Source organism: Plecotus auritus (genome assembly GCF_963455305.1).
Source record: "Plecotus auritus genome assembly, chromosome: 7".
Classification (NCBI taxonomy): Eukaryota; Metazoa; Chordata; class Mammalia; order Chiroptera; family Vespertilionidae; genus Plecotus; species Plecotus auritus.
Window position 1 is genome coordinate 108,631,234 of NC_137774.1, and position 16,212 is coordinate 108,647,445.

Sequence of the window (16,212 nt, forward strand, 5' to 3'; positions counted from 1 at the left end):
TCCTTTCTACTCTCCCATTAGTCTCCATCATTGTACCTGCTCATTTCCACAACACTCAGCATATTTTAAAATTACATATGTATTGTTTCTTCATTGTCTCTCCACTAAACTGTGAACTCCATGATGGAGGGAAGGTGTTTTGTTTATCAATGGATACCCCACGTTCAGCATCATGCCTGACGTGGGTGGTCACTCAATAAATGTTTCTTGAATTAATGAATGGGGAAGTTTGTCAGCACCTAAGTAGTCAGGGGAATATTACTTTGTTTTTTACTTCTTGGTTTTTAAAATTAAATGCAAGTTATTTCCTACTAATACGTTTCCTCAACTAGATTATAAATAGGACTCTGAAAAAGGGGGTAGGAATGAGATGGAGAAAAGTAGGTGATGGTGGGGCAGTGGGCAGAGATTGTACTGTATATGTTTGCAGGACTGGAAGAAGCAAGGCTTCAATTTAATGGAGCACCTCTTATAGGTGCTGGGCACTTTGCTAGGTATTAATCCTCACCGGAGCTCTGCTCAGTAGTTATCCTCATTTTTATACAAAATAATTCAGAGAGATTAAGTCACTTGCCCAAGGTCACACATTAAAAGATAGTGCTGACCATATAGCCCATGCTCTTCCCATCTAGAGAAATTGGATTTGGAGTTGGGCTTATTTGGTGATTTGGCTCTGTGTCATTAGTTGGCTTTCATTTAGAGATTTCAGCCACAGCCATTTAAGAACCCCAGTCAAACTGATATTCTTATGTAGGATATCACCAAAAGAAAACTGCTTTCATTCTTTTCGTTTGGACTGAAGCAGAGCTCACTTTACCATTTCATTTTCATGTTTTAAGAATTGTGTGTTTCAGCTCGGGCTGGGTAGCTCAGTTGGTCAGAGTATCATCCAGATACACTTAAGGTTTTAGGTTCTATCCCTGGTCAGGGTACATTCAAGAATCAGCCAATGAATGCATAAATAAGTGGAACAACAAATCGCTCTCTCTCATTCTCTCTCTCTCTCTCAAATCAGTAAGTCAAAAAAAGAATTGTGTATTTCTTTTTACTTATAACTTCTGTATGTTTCATCAAAGGAAAAGAAATACCAGGGAAATGGATGTATATCCTGAATACTAGCTGTATCCTCTAGATTAAGCTTGTTACTGTATTACTAGCTCTCTCATCTAGGTCTCAAGTAATACTTGAGACATCAAAGACAGGTCTCTGACAAAGAGTGGCAGGCTTACCGCAACAATCACATCCCATTTACTCATCAGAATTATGCACCACCATTTCCCTCTAAACAGGATAGCTGCCTCAGGATAGCTGGGGAGAACTACTAGAAAGGATGGGGCTTCTATCTTATATATCAAGGACCATCCAGTCCTTATGTGAGGGAAGTGATATATTATACCTCATCATAACATACACCTGTCAACAAAATCTAGTTAGTATAGCCCTGGGTGGTGTGCTCACTGGTTAGAGTGTTCGTCGTTCGTCTGCACACGGAAGGGTCATGGGTTCGAGTCCCGGTCAAGGGTATGTACCTGGGTTGCAGTTCAAACCCCACCCCCCAATCAGGGTGTGTGAAGGAGGCAACCAGTCCATATGTCTTTTTCACATCGATGCTTATCTCTCTCTCTCCCCCTCCTCCCTTTCTTCTCCTTGAAAAGCAATGGAAAAAATATCCTCAGGTGAGGATTAACAAACAAAATATCTAGTTGGTATATGCAAACCAAGTAGTAGGTGGGGATACATACCTGAAAAAACTTCCCCACCTTCTAGCCCACTGTAGTGTAATTCTTCCTTGGAATAAATCCTGGAAACAACAATTTCTTTCTTTTCTATGGTATTCTCTCCTCTTATGGTTATCATCTGTTATAGGTTGAATATACTCCACCCCCTAGCCAAAAAACAAAAAAAAAAAACCCCATACCAAAAAACCGATATGTTGAAGTCCTAACCTCCAGTACTAAGGAATATAAACTTATTTGGAAATAGGGTTATTGCAGATGTAAGTACAATTGACCCTTGAACAATGAACATGGGGGGAGGGGCATTGACCTCCTATGCAGTCAAAAACCTGCATATAACTAGTAGTAAATTAGGTCAAGTTGGAGTAGGGTGGGCCCTGATCCAGTAACTAGTGTCCTTATAAGAAGACTAGTGGTCCAGTGCACAGATTCGTGCACATTGAAAGGAAATTAATTAGAAGAAATATTTTAATTTTGCTATTTGCCCTTTCTCTATAATAGAAGAGTGAACCAAATTCAAGATCAACAATGACAGATAGAAACACATGCGTGTGGTTGGCGCCAATGAGAGCTTTATATGTATCTCGCATGCACGAGTCAACTTAGCCTTTTATATATATACTAGTGACCCGGTGCACAAAATTTGTGCACATTAAACGGGGATTAATTAGAGGAAATAATTTAATATTGCTATTTTCACTTTTTCTATAATAGAAGTGTCAGAGATGAAAGAAAATTAGTAAAATGTATATGAAAACCTTCCTCCTGTCAGAGTCTGGGGCTCACCATGGGACCCAGTGTCAAGTCCCCGCCCACCCACATGCACCTCAAAATCGCATGAGACCCAGACCCGGCTGGCCCCCCGCATTGGGCTAAATCCAGACCTGGCCAGTCCCACCCTTGTCAAGCCCTGGTGGGCAGGGGGGTGTAGCCTCAGGTCCCCTGGCCCTGAGCCAGGACGGGGGGCATGGCCTGAGGTCCCCCAGCCCAGACCTGGGTGGAGGCCATGCCTTGAGGTCCTCTGTCAAGCCCCGCCAGGTTGGGGACATGGCCTGAGATCCCCTGTCAAACCCCGCTGGGTTGGGGACATGGCCTGAGGTTCCTTGTCAAGCCCTGCCAGGCAGGGGGCACAGCCTCAGGTCCCCCAGCCCAGCACCGGGAGGGGGCGCAGCCTCAGGTCCCCCATCAAGCCCCACTGGGTGGGGTCGTGGCCTGAGTTCCCCTGACCCAGCACTGGGGGTGCACCTTGAGGTCCCCTGTCAAGTCCCACTGGGTGGGGAGGATGGCCTGAGGTCCCCTGTCAAGTCCAGCCAGGCAGGGGGTCACAACCTCAGGTCCCCTGGCCTGGTGCTGGGGTGGGGCCGGGGCCTGAAGTCCCCTGTCAAGCCCCACCTGGTGGGGAGCGTGGCCTGAGGTCCTCTGGTCTGGCGCTGGGGCAGAGGGAGCAGCCTGAGGTCCCCTAGCCCAGCACCAGGATGGGAAGTGCACCTTGAGGTCCCCTGTCAAGCCCTGCTGGGTGAGGGACACTGCCTGAGGTCGCCTGTCAAGCCCCACGGGGGCAGGGGAGGGTGTAGCCTCAGGTCCCTGCTGATTGCTCGTTAAGGGTCCTTATGGGAACTTGGCCTCAGCTGTGGGTACAGCCATCTTTGTGACAGAGTGATGGTCAATTAGCATATTCCTTCTTTATTAGATAGGTTAGAATAAACTTGCTTAATTAGACTTGCTTTCTGATTTAGCTAAACTTTTCCAGCCCAGTGAAGCACCCCAACTTCTCTTTCAGGTAATTGTCAGCAACACAGCAGTAAATATCAACACGAAGTAGATTATTATTGCAGATCACACAGGGAGAACAAAAGTAAAATATTAACTGCAGCAGTGTTTGACTACATTCTGAGCAGTGAGAAAACCTGAAGTCATTTTCAAGGTTCACCATTTCTTACTTCTTTTCAGTCGGGTCAAGTTTCTAAACATTCCAAATCTCCATTTTCTGGCTAATGAAAAGAAAATAGGATTCCACTGATTCTCCTATTTACCTACTCCAGGACTTCTGTGAGGATTAAATGAGATGAGGCATGGGAAAACGCTTCACAGACATTTGGTTAAAGTGTAAAATGTTTGCACTTGGCTATAAAGCAAGTTGTGTTCCTGGGCTGAAGAAACTCCAAGGAGGATAGTCACTAGAGAGAGGAAGCCAGGCATTGCTGTGTGACGTCATTACTGGGTGCCCACAGCCACCGTTTCTGAGCTGGGCTGGGCTGTGGGCTGCATTTTGCGCCATGGGGTCTCAGCAGCGTCGGCTGCGATTTGATGGAGTGTCTCTCCGGGGTGGTGGCAGGGCCTGTGTCCCACTTGGAGAAAACCGAGTGTTGCTTTGTGGGCGCCAGGTCTGTGGTGCCGTTTCTCTGTAAATAGCTAGTGCACCTCACGACAGCTCCTGCATTGAGTGTTTGCCCCCTGGTGGTCAGTGCACATCATACAACCGGTTGGATGGTTGGACACTTAGCATATTAGCCTTTGATATCTATAAGTGGCCATATAAGGAAAGAAACACACAGGGAGAAAGCCATGTGATGACAAAGGCAGAGATCACCAAAGACTGCCAGCAAACCACCACAATTTAGGAAGAGGCAAGCAAGGATTTCCCCATAGGTTCCAGAGGGATCATGGCCCTGCCAATACCTTGATTTCAGACTTATAGACTCCAGAACTATGATACAATACATGTTTATTGTCTTAAGTCATCCAGTGTGTGACACTTTGTTACATACAGCAGTCCTAGAAATGAACACACCATCTTCTGTATGTGGCAGGGCCTGAAACAAAGGAAAGAGATGGGAGTAGGCAGTGACGAGGTCAAGGCTACTGCCCAATTTGGCAGCAAACCAGCTACAAGACCTCAGACCAGTCACTGACCCCACTGACCAAGTTCCCTCATCTGTGTGAACAGGGGCAATGATAGCTGCTCTGCCTACAGCAGATCTACAGTGAAAACTACAAGTATTCCTCCAGAGGTGCTGTGACCAAGATAGCCTGACAGCTACTGAGAAACAATTTTGCCAAGGATAGGGTTCCTGCTAAGGAGAATTTTACAGTCTGGCTGTGAAGAAAGGCACTTTCCTATAATAAGATAACTAGCACAGGCCATGTGCCAAGTGTGTGGTCTGGATTTGATTCACTATTGATGTCAAAAGCAGGAAGGATCACTGTGGACTGGGATGCATGAGGGAGACTTCATGAAGAACCTTAGCGAAAAAGGAATCTATTAGGAGGATATTGGATACCTGCAGGATCTCCAGTGGAAACACTGAAAATTATGCCCAGACCTGGTCCCAAGAAGCCACCACAACAGCCACTGCTGGGTACAGATACCGAAACTGGGACCACCAATACCACTTGATCTAGACACTGGATGATGCCACTGCTGTCCCTGGAAACTAGGTACAGTTACTGTCACTGTCACTACTCTCAGTAGGAAGAAGGAGGTTCACCATGACTTCACCACCCTAACATTTGGTCCCAAGTGTGGGGGCAAATGATTGAACTATCCAGTCATATGTTAACACTCTAGCTCAATGCTGTCCAATAGAAATATAATGCAAGCCACATATATGATCCTAAATGTTCTTGTAGCCACATTAAGAAAATTAAAGAAAAAAAGTGAAGTTAATGTTTAATATATGTTATTTAAATCAATATATCCAAAATATTATAATTTCAACATGTGGCACTAGATGTATGGGGCCAGTGGTATCAAATTTGATAGCACAGGCCTAACTGATAAGGAAGCCACAAAAATGAGTGTATGGTCTTTTGATTTCCATGGTGTGATATAGGTTCTGCTACATGCCATGAAGAGGGCAATTTCCCAAACACAGGAAGAGGGGTCAGATGCAATCTTGCGAATGGAAGATAAAGTTGAAAGAAGACCAAGACTGGATTTTAGAGAAAGAAAAATGGTGAAGTAAGGACTTTTATTATTAATTTTGTTGTGTATTGACTGTAAGCCACTGAAGGTTTCTAAACTGGGGAAATACCAGTACAACTTTAAAAACATTGGATTTGTGTTAAAAGTGCTGGATTTTAATTATGTTTAATTGAGTTAGAAGTCCTGGATTTTAGCTATGCTTTCTATCTGTGCAGGCTTAGGCAAGTTATGTCTCTGGATCTCTCTTCTCATCTTCAGAAATGGGGATGATGGTATCTATCTCTCAGGCTTGTTGTGATGATTAAATGAAATAGTGTATGTGAAATGAATACCACCTAGCAAGCACTCAACAAATGTTAATTAAATCTAAATGAATCTGAGTATCTAGCTAGAGATGTAGATAAACAGCTAGGAAGCTGAACTATTCCCAAAAGCCAAGAGGAATATTCTAAAGTAAAGAGAGAAAGAGATAGTTAGAGAGAGAGAGAGAGGTATTTCATATACCTCAATTCTGCCTCAGCTTGGACAAGTTAAAATAGGTACTTGTTTTCTAAGTAGCCCATTTCTTCCTTGAAGCTTTTAATGGTCATTCCTAGCTAGAGGTGATCTCTCCTTCCATGGTCCAGAGTTCTCTTGTGGGTAGTATGACATTGTTTGTTAGGCTCATGCTTCATCTTCTTCACCAGGTGCAGACATGAGGCCAGAGACCACGTCTCATTCATCTTTGTATCTGTCCTTCACAATGTCTTGAACTGGCGGTATCCAAACAAACAAGATCAACAAAGTTTGATGATTTTAGAAGCTGGATGATGAGTACCATCAATATTCATTACACTGTTCTTGTTACCTTTGTATACACTTGGAAATTTTCATAATAAATGTTTGTTGTTTTTTTTAAGACATGTAAGAAACTTCTGCTTCAAGATGGTGAGTTAGGGACAAGCATTTACCTCCCCTCTCTTTGTATCCCATTAAATGTCAGCAGAAGGGCTTGATTTTCCATGAAACTAATGAAGGTTAAGCTCCAAGGGCCCTCATCTGCATGGGCTCTTTCCAAGCTCCTAAAAGTTCCTTAGCAATATGTTCACATGTTTGTGTGTTTTTGTAAAAACTGCAAGTGTTCTCTATTTCAGCCACAAATGGTTAAGGATGTTGTTTCTTTCTACTCTGACTTCCACACTGTCACAGTTCTCCTGGTGTCAGGTAGTATTACAGGGGCTGTGGTCATTTTGGGAATCCAGATAAAGGGAAGTTGAGTTCTGGGTACAATTAGTTTGAATATTCTGGGAGGATATTTATGTGATTCACAGTCACTTCTGTGGGCAGTATCTATTGCTAATCTGGAATAGCTTTCAGGAATACTCACTCCTATAGCCTAGCACTATAATACAAAGGTGCAGGGCCAGAGATTGTATTGCAATATGGACATATTCTAAGCTACTAGTATCAGAAATATGGACAGAGTTGGAAGCTAGTCTGTAAAAAATTCTTCCAAATTTTACAGTTCATAAATAAATTAAACCCATTAGAAGATTCCCCAAATATTACCACAATCTTTAAAATGTACAGGTTATTACTAATGACAAGTTGTCAAGGTTAAAAGAAAACTATCAGTAATAAAAAATTTGTGATCAACCACGCTGAAGAAAGAGTAAGTTATCTTTCTATTCAGTCAATACAAACATGATAAGACAAAATTACTGTCATATGAAAAGATAATTAAATAACATCTGGACAAAAATATGTAGGGAAACTATTATAGAGGTATGTCAGGCATTAAAATAATAAATACATTGTATTATGTTTTGGATGTTGTGATGTTTGTGAATTTTGTGTCAGCATTTCAAAATGTGTAACTTGTTGTGATTTTTTTCATTTTAAATATTCACTTTTAAACTAAACGTGTATTCAAATTTTATATATTTTCTCTTAAACGGAGACTCCAAAATTGATCTTTCATAAAATATGGATCTATAAAATTATAATTGAGAACTTCAACATCCCCTTCTCAGCAACTGCAAGAACTAATAGTCAGGAAATGAGCAAAGATAAAGATCTGAACAATGAAATCAACCAACAGGATCTAATTGACATTTATAGAACACTACATCCATAGCAGCAGAATGTACTTTTTTCCCCACAAGCACCTATAAATAACCACAAGCTGGACTAGAAAACAAGTGTTAATTAATTTAAAAGAATTGAAATTATACAGAATATGTTCTCTGATCATTATGGAATTAAATAAAAATCAATGAGAGAAAAGCAACAGGAAAATCTCTATAAATACCTGACAATCAACACACTTCTAAAAACTACCTGGTCGGGAAAACCAAGATGGCGGCATAGGTAAACACCTAAACTGCTGCCTCGCACAACAATTTCAAAACTACAAATAAAAGACAGAACGGACACCATCCAGAACCACAGGAAAGCTGGCTGAGTGAAAATTCTACAACTAGAAGGAAAGAGAAAAGCTCACAGAGAATTGGAGGTACGGCAAAGGGTCTTTGTGCACGCAGAGAGGAAGGGCGGCTGAGAGCCTGGCTGACTTTCTATGGCGGAAGGGGGAAGGAAGCCCCCGACCGCACTGAACCCCAGTTCTGACTGCACTGAACCCCAATTCCAGGCGAGCCCCTGGGGACCCACGCTCTTACGGGGGGAGTCTGGACACTCGGGCGGAGACTCGGGAGCCGGGGAAGGCAGAGGACTGAAAGCGCGAGTGCCAGTGCGCACAAAGGCTGCGGAGGTTGCCACAGGCTTTCCCTAGTGGAAGGGAGTCAGAGGCTCCTGACTGCACTGAGCCCCAGTTCTGACTGCAGTGAACCCCAGTTCCAAGCGAGCCCCTGGGGACCCACGCTCTTGTGGGGGGAGTCTGGACTCTCGGGCGGAGACTCGAGCTGGGAAAGGCAGAGGTGTGAAGGTGCACACATGCGCGCAAGGGCAAGGCTGACGGGAAGCCAAGACTGAGACTCCACCCCATCCAAGCTGAGCACAGAGGCTATTGCAATTTGGCAAGTCTAATCCTATAAGGCTGTCTCCAGCACCGAACTTCTCCCAGCATAGACACAGCTGATCCTTACAGCCAACTGGCCTGGAGGTCAATTCTTCCCAGTGATACCAACAACAATAAAGACTTAATTACAACAAGGCTGTACACACAGTCCACAAAGGGGTGCACCAAGAGTGTCCACTTCACGTTAACTGGGGAGGCAGACCCACTGGGCCGTATTGGAAACCTAGCTCACAAATTTACCCTACCAACTCAGGGAAGCAGTGAAAATGCGGCGTCAAAGAATCAGATAACAAACGAAAGAAAAGGAGGAAAACAAACAACTGGATATAGAATTCAAAACTACGGTTATAAGGCTTTTTAAGAATATCCTAGAAAAGGCCGATAAATATAACGAGACCCTCGAAGATATGAAAAAGGACCAACTAGAAATTAAACATACACTGATTGAAATAAAAAATATTATACAGAGACCCAAAAACAGACAAGAGGAACACAAAAATCAAGTCAAAGAATTGAAATACAAAGAAGCAAAAAGCACTCAACCGAAAAAGCAAAAAGCAAAAAAAAAAATCCAAAAAGTTGAAGATAATGTAAGAAGTCTCTGGGACAACTTCAAGCGTACCAACATCAGAATTATGGGGGTTCCAGAAGAAGAGAGAGAGCAAGATACTGAAAACCTATTTGAAGAAATAATGACCGAAAACTTCCCCCACCTGGTGAAAGAAATAGACTTACAAGTCCAGGAAGCGCACAGAACCCCAAACAAAAGGAATCCAAAGAGGACCACACCAAGACACATCATAATTAAAATGCCAAGAGCAAAAGACAAAGAGAGAATATTAAAAGCAGCAAGAGAAAAACAGTTAGTTACCTACAAGGGAGCACCCATACGACTGTCAGCTGACTTCTCAACAGAAACTATGCAGGCCAACGGGAGTGGCAAGAAATTTTCAATGTGATGAATAGCAAGAACCTACAACCAAGATTACTCTACCCAGCAAAGCTATCATTCAGAATTGAAGGGCAGATAAAGAGCTTCACAGATAAGAAAAAGCTGAAGGAGTTCATCACCACCAAACCAGTATTATATGAAATGCTGAAAGGTATTCTTAAAGAAGAGGAAGAAGAAAAAAGTAAAGAGAAAAATTATGAACAACAAATACATATCTATCAACAAGCGAACCTAAAAATCAAGTGAATTAAAAACCTGAGGAACAGAATAATCTGGTGAATATAATAGAATCAGGGGCATAGAAAGGGAGTGGACTGATAATTCTCAGGGGAAAGGGGTATGGGGGGTTCATGAAGAGACTGGACAAAAATCATACACCTATGGATGAGGACAGTGGGGGGGAGGTAAGGGCAGAAGGTGGGGTGGGAAATGGGTGGAGGGGAGCTATGGGGGGAAAAAGGAGAAATAATTGTAATAATCTGAATAAAGATTTATTTAAAAATAAATAAATAAATAAATAAATAAATAAATAAAAACTACCTGGTCAACAAGTAGGATTTATCCCAGGAATGCAAGGATGGTACAATATCCGCAAATCAATTAACGTGATATATCACATAAACAAATTGAGAGATAAAAATCACATAGTCACATCAATTGATACAGAAAAAGCATTTGACAAAATCCAACACCCTTTCTTGATAAAAACTCTCAACAAGGTGGGAATAGAAGGATCATACCTCAACATAATAAAAGTTATATATGATAAACCCACAGCTAACATCATACTCAATGGGCAAAAACTAAAACCATTTCCCCTAAGAACAGGAACAAGACAGGGATGCCCACTCTCACCACTCCTGTTTGACATAGTACTGGAAGTATTAGCCATTGCAATCAGACAAGAAGAAGAAATAAAAGGCATCCAAATTGGAAAAGAAGAAGTGAAGCTGTCCTTATTTGCAGATGACATGATATTGTACATAAAAAACCCGAAAGACTCCATCAAAAAACTAACAGACTTAATAAATGAATTTGGCAATGTAGTAGGATACAAAATTAATGCCAAGAAATCTATGGCATTTCTATACACCAATAGTGAACTTACAGAAAGAGAAACTAAAAAAGCAATCCCATTTGCCATTGCACCAAAATAATTAAGATACCTAGAAATAAACTTAACCAAGAAGGTAAAAGACCTATACGCAGAAAACTACAGGACACTGAAAAAAGAGATAGAGGAAGACGTAAACAGATGGAAGGACATACCATGTTCATGGATTGGTAGAATCAACATCATTAAAATGTCCATACTACCCAAAGCAATCTATAGATTCAATGCACTCCCCATTAAAATACCAACGGCATATTTCACAGACCTAGAAAGAACTCTCCAAAAATTCTTCTGGAATAAAAAAGGACCCCGAATAGCCACAGCAATCCTGAGGAAGAAGAATAAAGTAGGAGGGATCTCAATACCAGATTTCAAGCTGTATTACAAAGCCACTGTTCTCAAAACAGCCTGGTATTGGCACAAGAACAGACATATAGATCAATGGAATAGAATAGAGAATCCAGATATCGACCCAAACCACTATGTGCAATTAATATTTGACAAAGGAGGCATGAACATACAATGGAGTCAAGACAGTCTCTTCAATAAATGGTGTTGGGAAAATTGGACAGATACATGCAAAAAAATGAAACTAGATCACCAACTTACACCATACACAAAAATAAACTCAAAATGGATACAGGACTTAAACATAACATGGGAAACCATAAAAATACTAGAGGAATCCACAGGCAGCAAAATCTCAGACATATGCCAAAAGAACTTCTTCACTGATACTGCCCCTCGGGCAGCCGTGGGCAAACTACGGCCCGCGGACCGGATCCGGCCCATTCGGCTGTTCTATCCAGCCCGCGGAGCCGAAAGAGCGGAGGGTTCTCTTGCTCTCCCCTCCGCTCCTTTACTTTGAATTTATATTAGTTCACACAAACACTCCATCCATGCTTTTGTTCCGGCCCTCCGGTCCAGTTTAAGAACCCATTGTGGCCCTCGAGTCAAAAAGTTTGCCCACCCCTTCCCTAGGGCAATGGAAGCCAAAGAGAAAATAAATAAATGGGACTACATCAAAATAAAAAGCTTTTGCACAGCAAAAGAAACCATCAACAAAACAACAAGAAACCCCACTGTATGGGAGAACATATTTGCAAATGTTATCACTGATAAAGGTTTAATCTCCAACATCTACAGGCAGCTTATACAACTTAATAAAAGGAAGATAAATGATCCAATGAAAAAATGGGCAACGGACCTAAATAGAATCTTTTTGAAAGAAGACAGAAGGAAGGCCAAGAGACACATGAAAACATGCTCAAAGTCACTAATTATCCGAGAGATGCAAATCAAAACGACAGTGCGATACCATCTCACACCTGTCAGAATGGCTATCATCAACAAATCAACAAACGACAAGTGCTGGCGAGGATGCGGAGAAAAAGGAAGCCTCGTGCACTGCTGGTGGGAATGCAGATTGGTGCAGCCACTGTGGAGAACAGTATGGAGTTTCCTCAAAAAACTGAAAATGGAACTCCCATTTGACCCAGTAATCCCACTCCTAGGAATATATCCTAAGAAACTAGAAACACCAATCAGAAAGGATATATGCACCCCTATGTTCATAGCAGCACAATTTACAATAGCTAAGATTTGGAAACAGCCTAGTGCCCGTCAGCAGATGACTGGATCAGAAAACTATGGTACATCTACACAATGGAATACTATGCTGCCATAAAAAAGAAGGAATTCTTACCATTTGTAGCAACCTGGATGGAATTGGAGAACATTATGCTAAGTGAAATAAGCCAGTCAATGAAAGAAAAATACCACATGATCTCACTCATTTGTGGATAATAAAAAACATTATAAACTGATGAACAAAAAGATAGATACAGAGGCAGTAAAGCATCAAACAGACTGTCAAATTACAGTGGGAAGGTTAGGGAGAGGTGGGGGAAATAAGAGATCAACCGAAGGACTTATATACATGCATATAAGAATAACCAACGGATGCAAAACATTGGGGGGTGAGGGCATGTATGGGAGAAGGGTGGGGGGGGCAATGGTAAGTAAGATATGTACACATATAATACCTTAATAAAACAAATAAAAAAATAAAAATAAAACTACCTGGTCAAGAAGATGCTTCAAAGGAAATTAAAAAAAAAAAATACACAGAAGCAAATGAAAATGCAAATACAACCTATCAACATTTGTGGGTTGCAGCTAAAGTAGTGCCAAGAGGGAAATGTATGCATTAACCAATTACATTAGAAAAGAGGGAAAGATTACATTACAAAAGTTCTCACATTAGTAATCCAATTTTTTTTTTTTTTTTTTTTAGTTTAAATGCATTTTATTTTTGGACAATCTACATGACATGATTTTTCTTAAAAACAATGACTCTCCTACAAATAAATCAAGGTCAAAATGAATGAAGAGCTCAAGATAACATTAGTCCCATTTGGATGAAAAGCAGCAGCCAGTTATGATGACAGGTGATAGATCCAAATTGCCACATTTGTTAACCTTTTTCCATTTCTAAACCATCCTTAAAGAGAATTACACCATCCTCACGGTAGTCCAGCAGAGCAACCATGCCATCTGTATTCATGTTTTCATCAATAAGAAACTCTGGTCTCTGTTCTTCAAGCTTCCCTTTGATTGATTTCACGTCATCTTTGATGCACTTCTTTAAAGGCTTCTTTTGTCAAGCTGGTTTCCTGCAAATGATGGTTCATGACAATGTCAACACCAGTGATTACTGTGCTTTTGGTGCCTTCGCCCTCCAGGCCTTCAGCAGAGGCATTTTCACCAATAAGCCAGTCATCAATGTTACCCTTTGTCCTACTGACCATCTTCCCCTCTACCTCCAGGCACAGCCCATTTGCGATCTCCTGGATCTTGAAGATATCAGAGAACATGAGGTGATGGCTGCTGGGAGGAGAAGGAGGCACTGCCTTAGCAGGAGCTCAGAGCTCAGAGTGAGCTCAGTGCAGGTGCAACCGGAGCAGTGCTGGGGCTGGGGGGTGGAGGTGGGGAGCAGGCTGAAAAGCAGTAATCTAAGTTCCTACCACCAGAAACTAGAAAAAAAAAAAAGAGCAAAATAAACCCAAAGCAAGCAAAAAGAAGGAAATAATAAAAGCAGAAATCAATGAGATGGGAAAAGAAAACAATAAAAAAAACCACAAAAAAAAAACAACCCAGTGAAAGACCAGAGAACTTATAAGCATATATGCATAACCCATGGACACAGACAATAGTATGGTAAAGGCCTGGGGGAAGATTGGTGAGGAGTGGAGGGGGTGAATGGGGAAAAAAAGGAGGACATCTATAATACTTTCAACAATAAAAATAAGTTTAAAAAAACAATGAAAGAAAAACTGTTTAATAGACTTCTAGCAAGACTGACAAAATAGAGAAGACACAAATCACCAATGTCAGTAATGAAACAGTATAGTATTACAGTTCCCACAGCCTTTAAAAGAATAATAAGGGATTACCAGAGGTACCTATACACTCATAAATTCAACAACTTAGGAGAAATGGACCAATTACACTACCGTAGCTCAAACAAGATGAAATAGAATAGTCCTATAACCATTAGAGAAATTGAACTTGTCCTTAAAATTCTCTGAAAAAATAATTCTCCAGATGGTTTCACTGGAGAATTCTATCAAATATTTTGAGAAGAATTAGCACCAATTTTAAACAATCTCTTCCAGAGAACAGAAGAGGGAATACTTCTCTACTCACTTTAGAAGGTAGTATTACTCTGCTACCAAAACTGGACAAAAATCATATAATAAAGAAAACTAGAGACCAATATCTTTCATAAACTTAGACGCAAATATCATCAGTAAAATATTAGTAAATCAAATCCAACAACATATTTACAAATACACACAAACAAGTAGGATTTATTCCAGGTATGCATGGGAGACCTTGAGCCATAGGCAACCACAGGCAGCCAGCTAAACCAAGCTCACCTCCCTGATGTGCAGAAACTGTAAAATAATAGCTATTTCTTGATTGAAGCTGCTAAATCTCAGAGTAATTTGTTCTATGGCAATAGACTGACATAAGAAGGCAGACATGAGAAGGTATGGATTCCATGTCTAACACTGCTGGAATTGGTCAAAGAGCAAGCTTGAAAAGCTTTCGTTACCAATCACATATCTTAATTCTTCTTCTCTCTCTTGTACCAGCTTCAACCTTTCATTTATGGTAGAATAAACTGCCCTTCTAAGCTCCACCTATTCCTGAAAGCTTTCCAACCAAAGTGGCTGAATGTAATAAAGCAAGCAGCCAGAGATGCTGTGCTTTTCCATCTAATGACAGAAAAAAAGAAAACACTCCATCTGGGTAGAAATTGATAATTGGCCATATCCAATTCCTGGACATCTGGCTTTTAAAAGAAACCGAACATAGTAATTAATGTCTGTTTCCTTGGGCATTCTTTTACCGAAATGCCATTTATTCTTCTAGTCTTTAAAGGACAGCACCAGTGCAACTTTAAATATCAAGTAACCAAAGGTTTGTCTTGATTTTTTCCTATTACCATAGTTATATATTTATAGCATGATTTGGAAGCTACAGAAAATCACAAGAAAAAGAAGGGGAAAAATATTTCACTGTCCAAGAGAATTGTTAACATTTTGATGAATAGCTTTCTAGATTTGGCTTTAAAAAATAAAAACGAGTTTCAGAATAACAATTTTTTCTTCATCAACAATACATCCTCATTTTAAAAAAACCTAACAGAATATTTTAATGGGTGAAATTTAATGAAGAAAACCAAACCATTTATTCCACTGAAATCCACATCCATTTCCTAATACATAAAGCGTAGTCTGATGACATTGGTAATTCAGCCCTAAAAACCAGGCTGAATAGTTCAGGGAAATGTCCCATAAGGCTAAAGCAGCCCTGGCAGCATGTCAAGAGTAATGGGTTTTGGGGAAACAACATATGTTTGCACCCACTGTCCCCCCATGCTTCCACTGCTGCCCCAGAATTTGCAGTGGGGGAGGGGTCCACAGATTTGTACCGGGATCCATAATGGGCTGCAAGCCAGCTCAAAGATGCACCAGAGAACCGACTGTTACATTTCAGAAGTTTTGTGAGATGGTTATTAAACATGGTCACTATTAAAAATTAAATGATATACATTAATAAATTATTTTCAAAACAAAAGTAATAAATACTCAAAACTATCGCTTTTTAATCACTTTACAACATGTTGCTATTAGCTTTGTTCCTGATGTTGTTTCTATCTATTGTGTCTGTATGGGGGATATACTGTATGATGGTGTCCTGGGGACATCCCTTTCTAACTCTGTGTTCAGTGACTTCACTTTGGTAGTTTGAAATTGGACAGCAGTAGTATTTATACCACAGAAATGAACAAATGCTCCAAATCTGCGCTTCATTGATGGTTTTGTTGATTGTTCAGTGGTGGAGAAACTGTTAATACTGTAGATTAAATTTTAAAATGTCATATCTATAGTTGTGACA

General features: G+C 40.8%; 1 pseudogene across 1 annotated transcript; it reads right to left on the minus strand.

Annotated features, from left to right (window-relative positions):
• Positions 1-13,219: 13,219 nt before the first annotated feature.
• Positions 13,220-13,619, minus strand: LOC308252738 (translationally-controlled tumor protein-like; annotated as a pseudogene). Its single transcript has one exon. The product of its transcript is annotated as a translationally-controlled tumor protein-like (transcript).
• Between the last annotated feature and the right edge of the window lie 2,593 nt (positions 13,620-16,212).